The 22,371-nt window shown below is 38.3% G+C and overlaps 1 long non-coding RNA gene and 1 other non-coding gene across 4 annotated transcripts; both read right to left on the bottom strand.

Annotated features, from left to right (window-relative positions):
- Nucleotides 1-9,845: 9,845 nt before the first annotated feature.
- Trnas-cga (transfer RNA serine (anticodon CGA)) lies at nt 9,846-9,920 on the bottom strand. The gene has a single exon. It is a non-coding gene; the product is annotated as a tRNA-Ser (tRNA).
- A 7,538-nt stretch (nt 9,921-17,458) lies between these two features.
- On the bottom strand, nt 17,459-18,255 carry LOC126336975 (uncharacterized). 3 transcript variants are annotated; one of them, XR_007565028.1, is made up of 2 exons: nt 18,164-18,255; nt 17,459-17,597 (listed from the first exon to the last, which is right to left on the bottom strand). It is a non-coding gene; the product is annotated as an uncharacterized LOC126336975 (long non-coding RNA). The 3 variants fall into 3 exon arrangements; XR_007565027.1 differs by having other exon boundaries at nt 18,160-18,255; XR_007565026.1 differs by lacking the exon at nt 18,164-18,255 and adding an exon at nt 18,048-18,153.
- Nucleotides 18,256-22,371: the final 4,116 nt, after the last annotated feature.

Genomic DNA, 22,371 nt, shown 5'->3' on the forward strand with positions numbered 1-22,371 from the left:
GACAGTGAATTGATTATTATTTTTATGTTTTTGGAATGCGTTGGGTGAAACCATTACTCACGCCAGATTGATCAGAGTCTCTTAAGTCTCTCATGGTATCAATTCATATAATGTGCTGATGAACTGCAACTGATTTGAGTACTGCACCCCTGCTCTTCAAACCTATGTTGTACAATTATTTCCTTGCTTTATTTTGGAAGAGAACACTTAGTTTTATAATGAGTACAGTACCTTGTTTGGACTTATCCTGTATTTTGAGCAGCAATAATATTTTAAGTGTTGAGAGCCTTCTAATTTTTGTTTGATATCCAGTTATTATCCAAAGAGAGCAAGCATTAATTTAGTCATAAGAATGGTTCAACAGATAACATGGAAAATGTTCAATTTTTTGCACCCATTTTTGTTTCTAAACATTTTTTTTCCCCGCTGAGGACTGAACTTTTTATTAGTTTTAGTTTGCTGTGAGTTCCTTTTCTCAGTTTGGCTTTAAATATTAGTATTTGGACAACACAGACCTTGAAAAAAACTGTTCACTGGAGTGGGATTCAAACCTAGAACCTTTGCCTTTCACAGGCAGATATTCTACCAACTGAGCACAACACACGACCTGTCCTTGCAGCTTTACTTCCACCAGTACCTCATCTGCCATCCCCAAATTTTACAGAAATTCTCCTGCATAACATTCAGGACTAGTACTCCTGTTCTTCCACGAGTGCTGGTCCTAAGTTAACAGAGAACGAACATCTGTAGGTAGGCGATGAGATACTGGTGGAAGTAGAACTGTGAGGATGGGTTGTGAATCTTTCTTAGCTAGCTCAGTTGGTGGAGCACTTTCCTGCGAAAGGCAGAGATCCTGGGTTTGAATCCCGGTCCAGCACACAGTTTTAATGTGCCAGGAAGTTCTATATAATGGACATTCTGCTGCAGAGTGAAAGATTCATTCCAGAAATAATGACCTTGCTGGTGCTTGCATTTAGAATAGCAACTGACGGTTTTTATCCATGTGAAAACTGGTCATATTGTGTGTGTCAGTCACCTTCAAGGGATCCTGAAATGTGTTTGTGACAGTATCTACAGTAGTGAACATAATAATACATATTCTGAGATTCACCTCATTCCTTACGTCTTGACTGATCTAAATTCAGCAGGGTGGACTACATTTTGGGGAAGAAAACTAATTAAAATATTGAAACAAATACACTGACTACAGCCTTCCTTTTAGAAATACCATATTTACTCGATTGTAAAACGAGGTTTGCCCCCAAGTTCGTCACTTGAAAAATACAGCGTCATCTTATATTTGCTAATTAAATTATTGTTCCCAAAATGAACATCTTTACTTTGTTTAATAGTGGTGTCATCTTACATTTACTGGTGGAACTTTGGCATACTGCCAGTGCTATATGCCAGGCTTCTTTAGGAGACTGAAGGAGGGAAGGTTTCATGAAATGGTACAGCTAGTTGTTCAGTGTGTGAGAAAAACACGATGAAGAGTTCCTGATTACTCAACCAATTTTTGGAATGAAGGTACAGGAGATAAAGAGGAATTTTCTGAATACAGAGCAACTACTGGCAGGTGGGTGAGGCTGATAAAAGCAGGACTTACATTATGAAGAACAATGCCAACTCATCAGCATTTGACAAAAAAAACTACTTAAGTGTCAGTGTGATACAATTAAGCTAAGAAGTCCACAACAATTTTCTGGGCCACGTAGATAACACTTTAGATGCCTGTTTCTTTTGATGTACTGTCAGATATTACTGTCGATGTGAATGATGTTAAAAGTGTTCCTATAAGAAGTTCTATCAACGAAAAGTCGAAAATAACAGCAATTCAGGGTGCACTAGAAGTTGGAATTAAGTTCCTCCTGTATGAAGGAAAGCCACATCAACAGAACAGAAATGTCTGCAGAGCTTGATTTTAGGAGCCAAGAAAATGGATGGATGACAGGTGACCCAATGCTAGATTAATTAATGGTCATTCAGAGCATGCCAAGCTCTTTAACAGAAGGAAGAGGTTGGTACTGGATACTTTAAAGGGACACGTGGAAACCCTCTGTATATATTCTAGGCCAGTGGATTCTTAACTGTCTGGAGCAGAATCTCACCTGATTACACAGGGTTGTCAAACAGCCTGAAAAGCTTGTAAAGGTTTTGCAGGGTAGGTTGTGCTGAGAAACAATTACAAAGGGGAAAAAAATTGATATCTTGTGCTGTTTGAGTTAATTAGCATTGAAGTTAGCCAATCAGGCTATTTGATGCGCAGATTCAAGTGTCCCGCCAGATACAATTAGTGTCAGTTCTCATAGTGTAGATGATAGTTCATGAGACTGCTCAGCCTTTGGCTTGGGTTCGATACTTGCTAGCACCGTAAGTCAAATTTTTGTATCGCTCTCTTGTCCAGTTTTCTAAAATCGAACAAAGAATGTGTTAAGTTTCGCAGTGCCATCTGTGGCAGACCGCTTGAAGTTGTACATGTAACTGCCTAATGGGCTATCTTCAATGCTACTTAACATGGAAATGGTGCAGTGTATCAGATTTTTTTTCTTAACAAGTGTTTCTCAGCCCAACCTACCCTGCAACACACATACAAGCTTTCCAGACAGTTTCTGACCACCCTATGTAATAGAAGGATTAAAAAATTGTTGCATATACAATGCTATTTAGGTGGCTTAAAAGATGACATTATGGAAGGAGTGCTAGAAAGGAACAATTGGCAGTAGGCTCACAAATGAAGATTATTGTTATGATCATTATCATTAAAAATAGTAGGGCCTACCACATACTATTCACTTCGTTAGCGAAACAGGAAGTGAAGATAAACATTGATGTAAACAATCAATACATAAAATTAGAATGGCAATAATATTAATTTTTCAGGCCCATACCTATATCAGTAAAATAGTTTGTAATTTTGATTAGAACACGTTAAAAATAAAAAAAGTTCTCAATGGCTAAACTGAATTCAGATCAATGTAAAGAAAGGATAAATTTAGTATGACGACGAAAAGTAGTTCATAAGAAAAGATACTTTGGTCTGTTACAGAGAGGAGGCAAATCCTGTTGTCAGATCAGTCTTTCCCTTAATACTATTTTGTAGTCCAACTGAAGCATCACTGCAATTGTAATCTAGTATTTCATTATAAACTGTAATCTCAAAGGAAGGTTGTTGCAAAGGCAAGAACAGCAAAATTAGCTTCTATTGCAGTTGACCGATCATATACAGGGTGTTTCAAAACGAGTGTCAGGTTTTTAAGGCTATGTAACACTTATTATGTCAGCTTACAATTATAAATTATACATCAAATGAAAGAGCAACTCAGTTTTTCTTACAAGTGTTTGTCACACAGCACACATTGAATTGATAGAATTCCTCCCAAACCTTGAACAGTGTGTCTGAAGTAACTGTTACAACAACTGCTTCAGTTATGTTTCTTAAATGGCACTTAAGCGTGATTCTTTATGAAACCCAAAAGTAAAAATCACATGGCGTCAGATGTGTGAATGTGGAGCCTATGCAAAATGAGCTCTGTCATCTAGTCCCTTGCGACCAATCCCATGGTCGGTTACTGTCATTTAACCAATCACGTACTGACATTCCTACCTGGAGTTTCCATTGTTTGATTTTGTTCAGTCATGAATTGAGTTATGCACTATCTTGCTGCAAATAAAGTTCTGTGATTCAGCTTCTTCCAGTTGAGGAAAGTCATGGTTCTAGTGCATCAAGATAAGAAACACCAGTTACAGTTACTTCACCAAAAAATATAGGCCCATAAACTTTATGCTGGGCTGTGGCTCAACACATTCTATGTAGAGAATTCTGGTTGTAACTATACCATCTCATGTGGATTTTCTGGCCCTGGGATGCGAGCATTGTGTGTGTTCAGATTTCCACTTAGGTGAAATGTCGATTTATCACTGAAGATGACACGATCCAGAAAATCTTCATTGCCATGCACCATGCAGCAACATATTGTTTGTAAAGTTGGCACGTAAACTGTAGTCAGTAGTGCATGTGCGTAAGTATACAAACAAAACTTAATTTCTCTTCCATTTGATGTATTATAACTAATTGTAAGCTGAATATAATAAATGCTGGAAAGCCTTAAAACTGCGATATTCATTTGGCAGCACCCAGTATTTTTATAAGTAAATCGAATTGAGAGATACCAAGACCCCTCGTGCAAAACAATGGTGTGACACAGACTTCGCAAGGCAATGAACTTACCATAAATAGAGCCATTGTGACCGATAAAAAAATTAAAGTTAGTCAGATCTGGATCAAAGGTATGAACATCTTGTTTGATGTTTTAGAATTGCTCATTATGGTACCAAAAAATGCCTTACGTCTGTGAATGTTCTTCATACGGCACAAGCCACCTGCAGGACAAATGCAACTGGACAAGTTTCCTGTGAAATTCACCAGTGTGTGGTGATGGCAGACATGCCAAGGACTGTTTCATCCTGTGTAGACATCTCCCACATGAGAATATCATTGTCAGTTGGCTGAACAATTTCCTTTTGGCAAATAAGATGTAGCGCCTTTTTCAATTTACTTGTACATTGAGAGTGAAGTCTTCCGTGATGGCACTGTTGTATAAAACATTATCAGTCTTCTTGCCATGTCAGTCAGGCTAAAACCTCAAGCTACGTCCATTGTCTTTGTTAGGAGCAACTGACTGTTAGAACTACTGCTGTGGTAGCCTTATATAGCCCATAGAGGCTTTTGATTGGTCAGTAATTATGTAAAGCTGTCACAGATGGTGTCACTACTCCCACTGTAGCACAAACACTGTGTTAAATATCCGTGGCTCTTCTCTGCAATGAGAGCTTGCTTTCATGTAATACTACGATTATCTCTGCTGTCATCACACACACACACACACACACACACACACACACACACACACACACACACAGGTATTTATACCTGGGAGACAGACTCTTCTAAACAGGGCATAGCATCTTCTTTATCTTCTCAGGTCAGAAAATAGATCTTATATGTTATCTCCCCAGGCCTCTATTTTGAGGGATGTAGTGCCACAGAAAGGAAGGAATGCGGTCAATCGTTCATCACATGAATGTTCAACATTTTAACGTTTCCTTTTCCTGGAGAAAGCTGATTTCATGTCACATGACCCATAGCTCTTCTTTCGGACACATACTTTAGATGATCAATTTCAGAATCTAAGTGGTCCTAATCCGAAACAGTTTTCCTCTGTGTACCAGTATATTTAATGCTGCTCTCTTCTGGACTGGATGGAGAAAACTGTGTGTGTTGGCTTGCAGCACACTGAGTGGCATCCATCCAACTTTCATTTTACCAAAACATCTAAAAATGGCAGCCTTTTCTCTTTCTCTGTCTCAATAGTGAACTGTATGTTTGGGTGCATGTTGCTCATATGTTCATGGAAGTGCTAAAGAGCTGCTATGCTGTGTGGCCAAACCATAAACATGTCATTAACATAATGATAAAATAAAGATGGATGATGGGGAGCTAAGTTTAATGCATGGTTTTCAAAATACTTCACTAAAAACATGGCCCATGGCCATTCTGTCTGTCGTTTCGTAAAATTTACAGCCATACAAGAAATAGGTGGACTAGACCTATGTCATCGTTGTTTCCCACAGTGGCATGACTGGCAGTGGCTGTTATATTTAAATTAAAGCACTTGCGGCACACTCATGAGACAGCATGTGAAAAGCCCATTATCTGAATGACAATGAAGATGGAGTGCCTTGTGCACAAGGTACTGAACATTGGCTGTGAACAAATGCACTGTTGTCATCCATCATACCCATCCTGCACAAGACTGTCATAATAGCAGCCAGTATTACATCTGATGAGCTCATAGTCATATGACAAGCTGCACTTGGTGACAGAAAAGTTCCCTCCAAGTTAACAGCTACCAGTTGCTTGTGAGTGTGTTTTCTCTTTCTCAGCTCATACAAATCGTGTTGCATGTGTGTAGGGTCCTTAAATGACCTATGCAAATAAACAAACATTTGCATCATCCCTGTGCAATACAGATATTATTGGGAGGTATGATTATATCTATGCTGACAGAAAATTAAAAAAAAACTATCATTTTTTTTATCTCATTTGTCTTTTTTCACCAATCTGTGTCTGTCAAGTCTTTTGAGCTGGTGTGATAAAGACATATATAATTGCACTCTCTCACTATTTTGTTAAGTTACAATACCCCAACCACTATATCTGGCGACCAAAACAGGAGAAATTGTCAGTTATGACAGTTGTATAAAACAATACTGTATTGCCAGAATGTATCAGTAGACAGTAAACACAAAGTAAGTGGATTAAGACAAGCAGATAACTATGAAATAATATACTCAATGGACTGCAGTGGTAGAGTAAAACGTTTCCTGGAGAGCAGGACACACTAAGGAAACTTGTCAGATGTGTAGCTAAGCGTAGTTATGTAAGCTTATCGCTAATTCATGTTATGAAGCTTTCTTTCCTTGGCATCTGTAATGATGGATACTCGTGTTATTTGCACTGTATGAACACAGAACTTATACATATTATGTGATAATGTTGTACGCAAATATTTTGTCAATGGTGGGAAATGAGACTGAAAAAATGACAACCTGTGCATGTTAAAGTAAGATGAGACTACTAATACAGAATGTTGACAAATGAACATTCAAAAAGGGAATGCCTGAGAGCAAAAATGATATAAAAAGTGAAGGATGTTATGTGACATAAAATCACAATAAATGTATGTAATATTAACTGTCATGTGTGTTTATGTAAATTTTGTATGATATTGATGTAAAGAATGTAAATGTCATGTTGAAATGTATCTGTACGGAGTAAGAAATATGCACACTCATGTGTCAATATATTTCAAAATGTATATGCTTATGATATCGTAACAATGATGAAATGTAAAGAAAACATGACGCAATGTGAAGTTGAATGTTTTCCAGGACTGCTTATGTGAACTAATAACTGTGAATTTGCTACAAACATTTTGTGAAGGTTTGAAACCCATAATTCCATGTGAGTTCCCATAAAAAAAACTTTTACCACAGTGAGTGTATGGAAAAGAATAAAGGCATTGGAGACCTACCTTGAACCCATTCAGCTATCTTTAGGATGCTAATAGAATGAGCCTGGTTCAACCACTGAAATATGTGGATTACGACAGGAACAAATGCCTGGGCCGTAAACGATGAACCTCTTCGCCACAGCATTGACAGTTTCACTATGCACAAGCCTCAACACACCACGTTGCAGCAATGAGATGAAAACTTTTATAGGCTTAGGTTAAACAAGTGAAATTGTAGTAGGCTCATAGTCAGCTCTGCTTCACTGCAACGTTAACAAACTCAAGTTTGTGCACAGAATATGTCACATGAGGTGCACATGCTGGACAATGTTACAATAGCAGTGGTTAGATTACAATAATCAAATTACAGACTCTGAAATCAAATGTGCCTGCCTTCGCAATCTTTTTTTTTTTATTTATTTATTTTTTTTTAAATAGTGGTAATAACTTGTAAAGTGTACATTAAACAAAATGAGATATACATAATACGTAATGACATGTTCCGGGAGTAAACAATGTAAGCTTGGCTACAAATAAAGGTCACAGTACCCTGCCTAACAGGCCAAGAGTTTCAAGTTCAGAAAAGGGACATACAGCGTGGATGCACCACCACTGTATACCGACGTTGAGTGATATGGATCATGCCTGTGTGTGTGGGGGGGGGGGGGGGAGGGTGTTGTGTAGGTTCTTTACATGAGCTACATATATAAATATTTGTACCATCTCCATGTTGCAAAGATATTGTAGGGGGTATGATTATATCTATCTTTCTCCCAATGTGACAGGGACTTGCATTTTTAAATGAACCTTTTCGTAGACAAAGTCAACGTGAAGAGAGGATAGACGCCGCAGCCACGCAAGCATTGTTCTACATCGTTGGGGAGAAAAGGTAAGTACCAAGCCGTATACCAAAACTAAAAGGAATTAACACTGAATAAATGCATCAGAACTACCACAACATTCTACACACACACACACACACACACACACACACACACACACACACACCTATCTATTCTATACCTGTCTTTCTGGGTAGATAATTTTTGGTGCGGCTAAACGATAATTACTTGAGCTCTGGACAATTCTCATTCTCTCTCCCCCCAACCACTATACACGAAAATGCTGGAACACTTGTAATATGGTGAAAATGCAGCATTTTTTAAAATTACAATAGATGAATGCTACGACCACCCAAATAAGTGTTGTTTCACTTTCAGCATACAACATAGATGTAGTTTTTGCTGTCACATGCTCTGCCAAGCATTTTGTTGAAGGCTGCTGGTATTAGATAATGCACATCATCATGGTATTCCTCCAGATCAGTGATCTAGAGATCTTCGGCTGAATGCAGCCTGAATCAATGTCATTGTAACATATGGCTGAGAACCATAGGCCGCATTCGGACTCCGGGCCGCAGTTTGATGACCACTGCTCTAACTTGAGATGCTGGTTTGTGAATTGCCCTAGCTTGTACTCATCAAACCATGATAGTACATTGCTGCTTTTTTACACATGGATATTTGTCATGATAAAAAAAAGGTCTGGAGGAGAAGTCATGGACCACTAAGGTAACTGAAGTCCATTTTATTGTGGGCTTTCTGTAAAAACCACAAGTACAATCACCATCCAGTATATGATTTTTCTCCTGAAATATTTTACTGTTTCCTTCATTGAAAAGTCAATCACCATGTTCCTGGGCCCATTGGGGTTTTAATGGATTCTGTAGTCTGGTTCATGAACGATGGCAGTTTTCACAGCTCAAGATACGGACAGGAATTGCCTGGTCCAAGCCACAGCTGCAGGAAGTACACACACATGTTCTGCACTTGAAGAAAGCATTTATACTAAAAAGTTATGTCTTGCTTGCTTGTGCAGAATTTGTCATGTACCACCACCATCAGTCTTGATAACTCATGACAAAAAGAATAAAAATTCACTAAATAACTTGCTATGACCACGTTTAAGCTTGCATTGGTTACGACATTCGCAGCAGAGTGCTGAGAACACTACTGAATGCTTCCTGGTTGTAAGAAATGTGCGACATAGATGTGCAGAACAAGCCTAAACTTGACCACAATCATACGTGACTCCAACAATAGTAAGAGATCTACACCACCGTGCATGCAAGGCTGTGTGATGTGGAACGTTATTTGCAACAACCAGTGAACTGTGTGTTCCCTGAAACACTTTCTCCCACCAATGTACCAGTTGAACAACACACTGCCACAAATTCTAATTTTCATAAAGGACAGGCCTTTAACATCTACATTATTGGAAAGACAACAAACATCTTGTCTACAAAATGTGTCAGTCATTCTTCTACTTTTGAAATATAATCATGGCATCACATTAACATCAAATAAGCTTTGTCATTTCCATTATCTCCTTTCCCAGTAATCAGCAAAACGATCTACCCTTTGTCGAAGTCATTTAAATAAGCGTGTTCTCTTGGCAGCATTAAGATTATAGGACAAAAAAAAGTCATGTACCTTCAGTAGCCTGCTGCAGCAGCAATTTGCAGTGACGTGAAAAGGTTGGCCACATTGATTTCATGCTATCTCAGACATCTGACACATTGTTCTATATGGATACACAAATTTCCAGTTTTAGCTGCCAGAGTAAACTTCTGGCTCATCCCAAATTCAGAGCATCAGCTTATACGCAGTACTCCTAGCAGGCACCCTGAAGCCTTAGATAAATGTAGAATGAAATTTTCACTCTACAGCGGAGTGTGCGCTAATATGAAACTTTCTGGCAGATTAAAACGGTATGCCGGACCGAGACTCGAACTCGGGACCTTTGCCTTTCGCGGGCAAGTGCTCTACCAACTGAGCTACCCCAGCACGACTCACTCCCCATCCTCACAGCTTTAATTCCGCCAGTACCTCGTCTCCTACCTTCCAAACTTCACAGCTCTCTTATGAACCTTGCAGAACTAGCACTTCTGGAAGAAAGGATATTGCGGAGACATGGCTTAGATAAATGTATCAGTTTGCATCATTTACATTCAGCCATAAATGTGTTCATCCGACAAGTTACCACATTTTCAGTCCATGGAATTTGAGGGGACAATGTTTGCAAAGGTCTTACAGCTGGTATTCCCTGAGGAGTGTGGTTGTATCCAACCCATTTCTCTGAAGTGTGAGATGGCCTTTATCAATAATAATGAACAAATTTTAAGCTGTTAAATCAAGGTACACATCAGCAGACCACCCATTATGAACATTTTTGGTCCCGTTAAGATGTGAACCAGTTGGTAGCCATTGTGATGTACAAGTTCAGAGACTGATTTTGTAGCCACTTGATTGCTTTGGAGCCAGCCTGTCTGATGGGATTCTTCCTAGGATCCAATTAAAGCAAACTAGGGATAGTTCTGTACTGTGTGTATCATAGCTTGGGGAGTCTTGCAATCATTCCTGTGCATAGCAACAGTAATTCTTGCTGCTCCTTGTCTGATGGGATTGAGTTTGTGCCAGATGGAATGCAGATCTTTGAAACCCATCAGTTTGAGCAGAAAGAAACCTTTCTGAGGTGGACACAAACACTCCGATTTCCAGGCAGTTGTTGGGGGAGGGGGTTTGAAAGCAAAGGCTAACAACAGTTCACCAAACTGGTTGATAACATGTGAGCTGGATTGTAGAACCATCCTGGATTGTACTATTTAAGGCAAGAGTCTGGTTGTTATGCATTCTTACCCATAACTGAGAGAACTTGCTGTCTTCTTATATGAGGTAGACTAACATTGTTTAGCAGTGTGGGTCCAGTGAACAGTTGAAGGCAGAAGTGCATCACATACAATGTGCATGGTTTCTCCATGCAGTCTAGTAGGGAAATGTGGGAACTATTGTGCCATTTGGGTACCCAATACTCAGCTAATGTGTAAACTAAGTCCAATGCTGCTGCTGTCAGTGTTTTTGTCGGTGCCCACGAAGTAGCAGTTGACATCTACAATAAATGATTACTTTTCACATTTGCAGCTGTTTCCTGAATTTGATGTCAGTAGGTAAGTGACTTACCAACGGTAATCTACCCCCTCCCCCCCCAAAAAAAGATGATTAGGAGTAATATTGAACTGTAATATGCAAAGGGGGCAATCAAATGAAATGAAATGAAAAAAATTAAGTGAACCATTTATTATCTCACAAATAATTGCCTTTACTGTTAATACATTTATCTCACTATAAAACAAGGCCTAAGAAACCATGAGTGTAGCCAGGCGCACACCTCTTCATCCAAAGCAAAATGATAGCCACAAATGTCTTTCCTCAGGGCTCCAAAAACATGGTAATCACATGGGGAGGGACTGGGACTATATGGAGGATGTGTAAAGACAAACTTGGCAACATGTGGGCACGCCTAGGTATAATCATGATTCCTCAGGCAACTGCAAACATTCTTTCTTGAAGGCAAAGACCACATTGTATCACAGTGGGGTAAATCCATTTAACATTTATGATGATTTTTGTGACCGTCCTCTTCCACATCTATACACAAAAACCACTGTGAAGTGCATGGCAAAGGGTACGTCCCAATGTCCGATGAGGGTTTCTTCACTTTCCACTTATGGAGTGTGCGGAAAATGATTGCTTGAATACCTCTTGCATGCTGTGATTATTCTAATCTTGTCCTCAGATCCCTATGTGAGTGATACGTAAGAGGGTTTTGGTATGACTCGTCACTTTTCTGGCAGGTTGTGTGCATTTATGCTGAATACAAGGCACAGAAGTGAACTATGCAACATGCCATTGTTCAGTTTGCAGAATTTACTCTGCATGTGGTTGCAATGGGCTTGCGATAGGCAGTTATTCAGCATATTATTCAGTAAGAAGATGATTTTTATGCAGGCAACTGCCTTGATAAATTTCATTATTAAGTCCTCTGTCCACAAACTTCATTTGCTGCCGTTGCACCTAGGAAGACCAACACTTTCTTCTCAAATGAGTGCTTAGAAAGAGTATTATCACTTCCAACAGACACTGTTATTCTGTTTGGAATAAACTGTTCAATCAATTTGTTTAACACATTGACTGCCACACAACTGGTGACAGACATTTCACTGCCAGGCCACGCCATGGCATCTAGCTAAGGCTCAGGCTCTGCTGTGGCTGTCAGCAGGCCCACAGTGTCACGCCTTGATGTGGCCACCAGTGGTCTTGTCATAGTCAGCATATTAAGAAGTGAGCAATTGCTGTAGCTTTTGTGGAAGCTTGTCATCTCTTCCCAGCTTCAGCAATGTAGTAACTTTTAGTCTCCTTGAAGAGTGGTGGAAGTCTTACTCACTTGATTCCAATGTGCAGATTAAAAAAGCACCAAGTCAGCTTTTAGTGTGTGGCCTACAGTATTTTTAAGTGGTTCCAGATGTATGACGTACAAGCCTTTCTGGAGGTTGCTTAAGCCTTACTGCACTTCTGAAGGTGTAAATGGTTGGAGCAAGCTCATGTTGCTGAGGCAGTTCGCTTTTTTACTTTCCACTGAATTTCTTATCTGCTGCTGTGCTGGAAGTTGGGACAAGGTGGTTTCTATAAAGTGTTGCATATCTTCTGAAGGTATTTGAGTGATCCAGCTTATGAATGACACACCAGGCTTACCTGCTGGAATGTGTCAGATTCTTGATCTACAGTTTTCATCCATCTATCTTTCTTGACATGATGCAGTGATTTCAGAAGTTCTGAGTTGCTTCATTCAGTAGTAAGTCTGCTAGTCTTCTAATACTGTCCCAGTATATAATCTTTATGGACTACTACTTGAACACTTGTTTTAACTCATCTCACATCAATATCAGGGTATTTGCCACATGGTTTATTTGTCATCCAAAATGTTTCATAACTACTGCCTGTCAGTAGAGAGCAAACTAAACAGAATTTTCTTTGATAACAGCAAGTATGAGCTGATGTTCCAGAACAGTTGTTTCTGATATGCTGCTACAGGAAATATGAAACGAAGAAATTACTCTTCATTAATAAGTGATCTATAGTTTTGTATAGGTATGATAAAACATCAAGTAGACATTGGAGAACACATCATACATAACAACTGTACAGTCGTTTGAGTAATAGGTTTCTTGGGAGCTCTGATTTTCCAGACCGATTAAAATACTCACTGGCACATTTTAAAAATGGAATAGGTATAACTCAGTCAGTTTGACTTGCTAACTACCAAGGTTGTCTAACTAATTAATGGAAAATCTCATATAAAGATGTGAAACAATTACTAACAAAGAGATAGAGGGGCTGGCCAGTACTTACCTCAGCTCAGTACAGCCGATAGAAACACAAAAAACAACCGAAAATTTAAGTTCCTAGCTTTCGGAATAAATGTTCCTTCATCAGGGAGGAAAGAGGGGAAAGAAAGGGAAGAAGGGAAAGTGGATTTAGTTACTCACAACCCAGGTTATGAAGCAACAGGGAAAGGAAAACAGGGAAGGTAGCAAGGATGGAGGCATGGTTGTCAGAGGGAAGCCAAAGATATTCTACTGCAGGTACTGTGCCAGCTTCAAACCAAAGAGGATGCATACAGAAGTAAAGAGGTGTATAGTATAAAGATGTAGGATGAAAAGATGCATGAATGGCTACAGAGGAAATGGAAAGAGGAGAAGAGTGAAAAGTAAATGGGAGTGAGGTTGTTCAAGGTTCTTCAACAAACTGTTTTCCTGATTAGCAACACATATCAGTTCGCATATTTTGATATCACTTTCAAAAGGTCTGGAGTGGAATGAAAAAGAGAAATGCTATTTCTCTGTGTGTGATGAACAAGAGATGTTTTGAACTGACAAACATTTGATTGTGCAATACTTTTTCTTAATGTGAAGATAAATTATTACTGATGGTTACCCTTGTTATCTAGAAGTTATTTATGTGCAAACTAACATAGTTCTCATTGAAACATGATACAGCACAGAGAGCTATGGGATTTTGTTTTTAATCAATTGCATTTCTTCAGTTACCTCACTGATTTGCAACTGAACGCATCATAATTACGAGTAAAGCAAACTTATTTCTGCAGGTGACAAGTGACACTTAATAAACTATTAACAAGTAGGTGGTATCACTGTGTGGCTTAAAGTAAACATATCTTTCTAGGAACAAGTAAGCTTATACTTTCAGAGGCAGAACTCTCCTAAAAGTGTCAAGTTATCAAAACCAGCTGGTTGAAAGGTCAGTGATATCAAGTATTTTAATTTATTAGAACTAAAGATGGATAAAAGATTTTTTCAAAGCCTCATGTTCAGGATCTTGTGCAGAAATCAAGCACTGCTGTCTTCACTAAGAGATTAATTGCTACTGTCACTTTAACATGAAGGATGGTTTACTTCCCTCTTTTGTCTCTCATGGTAAATCTACAGTGTCAGTTTCTGAAGTTCTTGCAAATTGTTATTAGTGTGCATCAGAATTTTGACTATTTTTTTATCATTCAACAAGATTAGGAGGTAATTAAATGGGCTCATTGAAAACCAACTACAGCATTTACTCAGTGAATATGAGGGAGAAAAAATATTTGTACTTTGATAACACAGTCGTAACTACTCCATTGACAAGTGTTACATATTCACCAGATTCCACTAAAACTATGGAAAATCCAAATTTTTAAGCTGAAATTGCAAGGCTCCCTTTTGGAACACTCTCCTTATTCCATACCACAGTTCCTCGGTCTAGTTGACAGCCTTTTGTTGTAACTGTTACTTAAATGTAAGAACTGCCATTAACCTCACATCAATTATTTAATAGCAGCCTGTAAATAATTCATTATTGTAGAAAATGTATGTATATTGAATCAGAATAATGAAGTGATTGACAGTTGGACACGGAAGAGAGGGGTTTTGTAGCACTGTTATGCGCAAGTGCAGTATGTCTTCAGTAGCAGTGCAGTTGTGGAGTTCCATACTTAGTATGTTCATACACTTCCTGTTAACCTGCAGACTCACAGTAGTCTTATCACTTTCCTAAATGATTTCAGAATATAGAACTGTTCGCTACACTAATGGTAAAGACCACACTTATCTTCTGCAGTTTGTGACTTATTTCATAACTGAGTAGTTACAATACAAGTGGTCCCTTGGAACTTGAGAAAAAAAGTAAAACCTGTTTAATAGGACTCCAATCACAATGGTCCTACTGGCAGCAACAAGGCCTTGTCTTCCCCAGGCCAGGTATAAGGCAATACAACAGAGAATCGGAGCAAGATGGAATTTGTCTTGGCTCTTGTAAAAGGCTCACAAATAGCAAAAATGCACATTTAAGTATAAAAGAAAAGAACCAAAACCAAACCATTGGACTCCTAATGTGAAACCTACAAAGGAAAATCACTTTTTTTTATAGGATATCAGGAATAAGAGAGATTGCAACCCACCATAAAGATGTCCCACTAAGTTGGTGACAGCCACAATGAAAAACCTAATACAGATGCAGCTGTTGGCCAAAGCCTTCCTCAGAAAATAAACACACACATTCACACAACCATGAACACTTCATGCAGACTTAGCCACCATCACTGGCAGCACACAACCAAGAACACCTCAACGCACACTCGGCCGCCATCACCAGCAGCTCCGACCAGATTCCACTCAGAGTTGCCAGTGATTGTGGCTGAGTGTGCAAGAAGTGTTCTTGCTTGTATGTATGTTTACTTTGCTGAGGAAAGGTTTGGGTGATAGATGCACGTGTAATAGTCTTTTTGTTGTGCTTGTCTGCAACTTAGTGGGTCGTCTTTACAGTGAGTACCAATCTACCCTATTCCTTATATTGTTGTTATTCGAATCTGGAGTCTCCCTAGTTTATTTTAGCATCACACTGCTTCTTAAAAACCTCTAAAATGTGCTCAGTTATCAACTGAAGCATATTAATATTAATCGTAAATACAGACTTTTCTCTGACAATCCCCCCCCCCCCCCCCCCCCATTCAAATGTCAGCAAAAACATGAAAAGACAATTTGGTCTCCTGCACCTTTAGCGGCTTTGTTTGTCAAAACTTAGAAGTACAGAAATGGAGAAACTGAATCCATGTTTAACATATATTTGTACATGAAACTGTGACTATATGCTCTACATAAAATGATTACAACAATTTAAGGTGTTTCGTCACTTTATCTACTAACGGACTAGGTCCTGGGCCTATTCCTAGAACAGTTGCACATCCAGGTTCTAATTGAGTTCTTCCTGCATCTCGTATGAGACATGAAACAAGATTTAGCTCTTCTGCTTTTCTCCTGAGTTCTAATAAACACTCTTCTCCATCCTTATCTCCTTTGACAATTATTTTAGGCTGGCCTACACACTCCCATAAATTTAAAATATCTGGAGCTCTCGTCTGGCACCTTTTGTAACAAGACAAAGCTGCATGGGCACACTGAGAAGCCACTTTCCCTTTGCCCATTTGTAAATCAGGTCTGACAATTAATACCATTTTCACATTATGTCCTGTCTGTGCTGCTGCTATTGCAACCTTCCAAATACTGCTTTTTTTAAAGATGCCCCTGCTCAAAAGAAGCTGACAAGTGAAGGCTATTCCTGCCCCTGCAAAGAAGGCCGTGTAGACATCCATGTCATTAACTTTTAGATTTCTCAATTTCCTTCAGCACTAATCTGTTTCTTCCTGTACACTTCCATACAATTACGAAATTCATTCACAACATCTTGACACTTTCTCCAGTCTTGTGTTTCAGCAATACATTCCTAGAATACAGGAAAGGTATTATTACTTTTATTATTACTATTGTTATTATTTACTATGCAACACGATTATTTTCTACAGTTAAAGAAATCTTTTACAACAGTTACATATGTGTAGATGCAGTCAGATACAAACAAAGACTAGTGAAGGTGAAATGTTGACTAAGAATACGACTATAATTCAAATGACAACCACCAGCCAAATGAGTGCCTGGCTATGTATTATATACTGATACGGGATGTTCACATAAGCCCTCATAAAAAAGAGTATTACAGGCTGTGCTACTTCAGTGAAAAGAGCTACCAGTGAAGCTGGACACATATATGCATGACGTTAACACACAACTCAAAAGCGAATTATTTGAGAGTAACATTGTATATACTTCAGTAATCTGCCTTACTGAAAATCATATGGACAAAACAAGAGTTTCGTCAACAAGCAGCAGGTTGCGAATAAATATAATGCAATACTGTTCAGACAAGCTGTTATAATACTGTAGTTATTAAATGCTATATAAAAAAAGACAGTTTAGCAGAGGCAGATAACGTATAAAATTGACTGTTTGGGCTAATTTCGAAATCCCACAGCCGAATCAAATTCTCTTAATAGTCCTCAATAACACAGCAAGTTCTACTAGTGATAATATACACCAGTAGAAATGAAAGCATCATAAAAAGGTAACAGTATCAGCATACCTGAACCTTGTAATGTAACGCTAGGCATCCTGTCTTCTTTAACATTTTTTCTACGTGGTCTTCAACATCGTCATTTTCTAGGGGTCTCATGTTACGATCAGTTTCACTTTTATCGCTACAAAAGTATTGTATGAAAATCATTAACTGGGCGTTTACTGATCTGTAATGAGAAATAGACCACAAAACACAAGTGTACATTACATAATACTTACACACGACATGTAAAATAACAACTACAGTGCTGATGAAGGTGATTTTAAATATCCCTGTGTAACAGAAACATGGAAAGTAAAATTATAATTCTGGAAGGATCAGGGCATGCACGATACCACTGTTACAACAACCCGACAAAATTGCGAGGTGTACCACACTCAACAGTCATAAACAAACAACGACGTAATTATTTTCACTGATTTACACGTTCAAAGCACTCGATAAAAGAGGTGCACATGCATTGAGAACTTGCACAATGTGTAATATATTCGCCATCTGTATGTACAACAGATTACATGTTCCGTGATACCATGCTTGCGTGTGTAATTCAGTTACACAGTGACAAATAACAAACTAGGTATTCAAAAATGATGTAAAACAATATCTCTTTATTCACTCGTTCTACGATTTATTTGAAATGAGGCGTAATTTCCAGTAAACTCCAGTGTTTATGTTACAGATATCTTAACTTGTAGATAACTGATAATGGAGTGTGTAAAGCTGCGTACACACTAGGGCAACGAAGGCCAACGAACGACAGAGACTGTATTCAGCCGTAAGTTGGTCGCCATTGCACTGACGTTCGGCCTCTCATCCACACCTGACAAAAGGAGTGAAGCCAAGGGACTGGACCATTTGGAACCATAATTGACTCTTGCAACTAGCCATTGTTGCTCCTGTTTTTTGTTGTTGTAAAAACGCGTGTTAATTCTAATTTTATCGGCCGATATTGTGAGGGAAGAAAAGGCTTTAAGTCGTCGCATGAGCAGAGTTTGTTTTGCTGCAAGAAGATGATCATCAGAAAAAGAAGAAGGAGGAAAGACGCTGGTGAACGACCTCTCTTAAAACTAATGAGCAGCGTGATGTGACTAAATGTCTCCCTTAAAGCTGAATCGCAACATCGGCTATTTCATAATTTTTAAATCATGAAAACTACAGATTACGAATTGTCATTGAATTGTGTAGGCCCTAGTACTAGCGCTAATACTACTACTAAAATTTCGAACGATAGCACGTTTTTTAGAAGTTCAGCATTAAGTTAATAGTCACTTCCAGTTTTCTTTCTCTTTGTCGTTCATGGGGAAAAGATGTCAATAACGACACTGTATTCTTTATCACGTTGTGCATTCACTACTTTCTAATAGCTGAGTTATTTTCCTCCAGGCGTCTAATCTCTTCAGTTTGTTTTTATAACCAGAGTTCATAGGAGCCCATCAACAATTCCATTCACAATAAACTCTATCAGCTTTAGTGCTGTCTCCATATTTCACTCTGTACTCCAGTATTTTTTAACACAATAAAATACACACCCTAAGCGAGAGATGGTATTACTTGTAGGTGGAAACAGTGACTGTTTAATTTAATTTTATGAGTAGAGCCACAAATCGCATTTAGTATGTTTTATTGACTGGTTTCGCTCTTTAATTTCGCAGCCAACTGCTGTAATTTAAACTCTAAATTCCAGAGTTTCATGTTAAATTAAAGAGTGAAACTAATCAATAAAAAATGCTAAGTGTGACTTGTGGCGGTACTGAAACCCTTAAATACAGGCCCATTCTAGAGACAACAAATCGTTATATGTTGCCAACAGTTAAAGTGAGCTCAACACCAGTTTCAAGTGAAAAAAACCACCAGAAAACTACTACCAAAAATACCCCTACTTTCATAATCGATAAAATTTCCACTAACAATTTTTTAAAATTATTATGAAAGAAAACAAAAAGTATGTTAGTAATTAGTTTCCTTTATTAATAAGTACCATAATAAAATATCCACAATCATTAAATGAACTTACAGTAAATAAATCAGCAAGTCAAGGTTAGGAACATACAAAGAGTTCTATAACAAAAGCTAATTATTTAACGAATTCATCTTCTTCAGATGAATCATTTTTGTCTGCATCATCATCATTGTCATTTTCAGATTGATACGATTCTTTGGTACTGACTTGTTTTACAATGTTTATTGGAATTTCATTTTCGTAGCAGGATATTCCTTCAAACCTGGAACCAGCAGTTAAAAGATTTAACTTCATTCTATTCCTCTGCTTGTTTTTTTATTACATTCATACTACTAATAGTCACTCAACATCGGCATTGGAATGATGCAATATTAGGAGAGAGATCGTAGAAGTCGCTAATTCCTCAAATCTGGATTCCCCTTGAGTATCTTTGAAATGCAATACTTCGTTCCAAATTTTTATGTGTCTTTGGTCTCGTTCTAGTTCAGCAAAAGAATTTGTCGCCATTGATCATCCATTCTTGCTATAAATTGAACACTTTGATTGAGCTGAACTATTATATCAATTAGATTTTCTTTTTTGTGGTTAAGTGCTTGTTCAATACTTATTCTGGAATGTTTTTCATGAACATCAAATTTTCTGGTAACCTGTTTTTTATTTCTTCAATCAGACTTACTATAAATGTTATGCACCGATTAGACATTTCCTCATCTTCCAGTGGTAATACTTTTTCTCTCATTTCAAGCAGCTACTTTTCAAAGTGGAATTCCAGATAACATCTTCGATGGAAGGAATCATGAATATTTTGAGTACAAATGTTAGCTTTATTTGCAGGTTACGTAACTTTGCTGATAAGCATGTCTATGAGGTTGGTCAACTCAAAGAGTTGACTCGAACATTTTATTGACTCTGTGTATTTCAATTAATATTGGATGTAAAAATGAAACATATGCCTATTAATCTCATTAACAAACATAGTGTCCAATAACTCTGTCATGTGCCACCTTTTGCGGATTTAAGCTACAGAAAAAATGTGTTTTTAGCTCTGTACATTGCGTGTATATTCTTGATACAGTGGATTCTATTGACAACCATCTTGTCTGGCATGCTTGAACTATTTTCAACGGTTTCTGTCCATCGTTGATGGTTTTGTATAGCTCCTTATTAAGAGATTGTCTGTCTCTTTAGTTAAAAATTCCAAATTTCTCAGTAAAAATGTTTTTGGAGCAACTGAAACAGCTAGTTGCAAGGAATGGTACAAGCAACATACTCAAATCAGGTGTGGTATATTTCTTTAAATTTCGTAAATACTCTGTTATTTACTCCAACAATAACAGAGGCATTATCTGTACCAAGGTTGATTAAATTTTCAGGTCACAAATCGAATCATTGAAGTGTCTTCTTTATAGCAGAGACAATAGCTTCAGCATTACCCTCACGCAGTTCAGCAATGTCAAGGTACGTAGATACTATTTTATGGTGTAATTTACTGTAATAAACTATGAGCAATCCCAAATATTTGTGTACAGCAGTATCAGTAGATTCATCAGTTAATAAGCTAAATGGTCGATCTTTGTAATCTTCTTTTAGAACACCAGCGAAATGCGTTGCCAACACGTTTTTCATACCTGAGGTGGACTTAGTTCCGCCCAGCTGAACTTTTTCGATATCTTATTCACGACTGTGACCATGTGGGAGAAAACGGTCTACTATATGTCCCGAGTTCGAGTCTCGGTCCGGTACACAGTTTTAATCTGCCAGGAAGTTTCATATCAGCGCATACTCCGCTGGAGCATGAAAATCTCGTTCTGGAAACATTTCCCAGACTGTGGCTAAGCCATGTCTCTCCAATATCCTTTCTCTCAGGAGTGCTAGTTCTGCAGGGTTCGCAGGAGAGCTTCTGTAAAGTTTGGAAGATAGGAGACAAGGTACTGGCAGAAGTAAATCTGTGAGGACGGGGCGTGAGTCGTGCTTGGGTAGCTCAGATGGTAGAGCACTTGCCTGCGAAAGGCAAAGGTCCCGAGTTCGAGTCTCGGTCTGACACACTGTTTTAATCTGCCAGAGAGTTTCAATGCAAGTCTTGCTTCTTCCTTGATTTATTGCCAATGGGCTGTGACTTAAAAGCAATTTCAGGCTGCATCGTTACAACCTGCAACAATTTACTTAGTCAAAGACAGGTCAATGATATAAAACCGATCAATGAATGACTAATCAATTTAATAAAAAGGGTAGCTTACTTTTTATTTTGTAGATGTTTCTTTGACATCCCATGAGACTTCAAATTTCCATAGTGACTCCTTAAAACTATACCACAAAATTTGCACTTCACTGTCTGACACATAGTACTTTCAATAACTGGAAGCCAATCTTTGAATTGTTGGTCTTGAAGCCAAGAATCTCGAAACTACTGTGTATATTGTGGTTTCGGTATAGTCGTGAAATAATACCATACACCGAGAGTCACGATTGTATAGTGCACACACCGAACGACGACAGTCGAGTTACCTTTTATGCACATCTGAAGTGATGCACCCTGCGTGAGCCAAGAAGTGCTCAGTGGGTATTCAAAGCGACAATCGAATACGTGAGCACACATTATTTGAAACTGGTTGCTGCACTCCCTGCACCTGTGCAAGCCGCTTTTGCTCGTCAAATGAACTATAACTAGGTGCTACTAAATACTGTTCATTCTATAGGGAATCCCTGCATGTAGTGTATTGAGTGTGAAGGATCGTTTGATGTCACATTGTAATGCATCAGTGTTGTCTTTGCAGCTAAAGCTCCTGAAACCAAATGAAGTAGAAGTAACATATTTCGAAGCATATAAATAGGTCAATGGTTGAGAGACTGCATTTTCAGTAACTGAAACTGAATTCTGCTACACCACCAAAAACCCACCAGCCACTAGAAGCAATATTTCGCCATTAAAAGAAGGGTAGAAACCACCAGTTTTAGTGGAAAATCCACTAAATTGGCAACA

Source organism: Schistocerca gregaria, chromosome 2 (genome assembly GCF_023897955.1).
Source record: "Schistocerca gregaria isolate iqSchGreg1 chromosome 2, iqSchGreg1.2, whole genome shotgun sequence".
Lineage (NCBI taxonomy): Eukaryota > Metazoa > Arthropoda > Insecta > Orthoptera > Acrididae > Schistocerca > Schistocerca gregaria.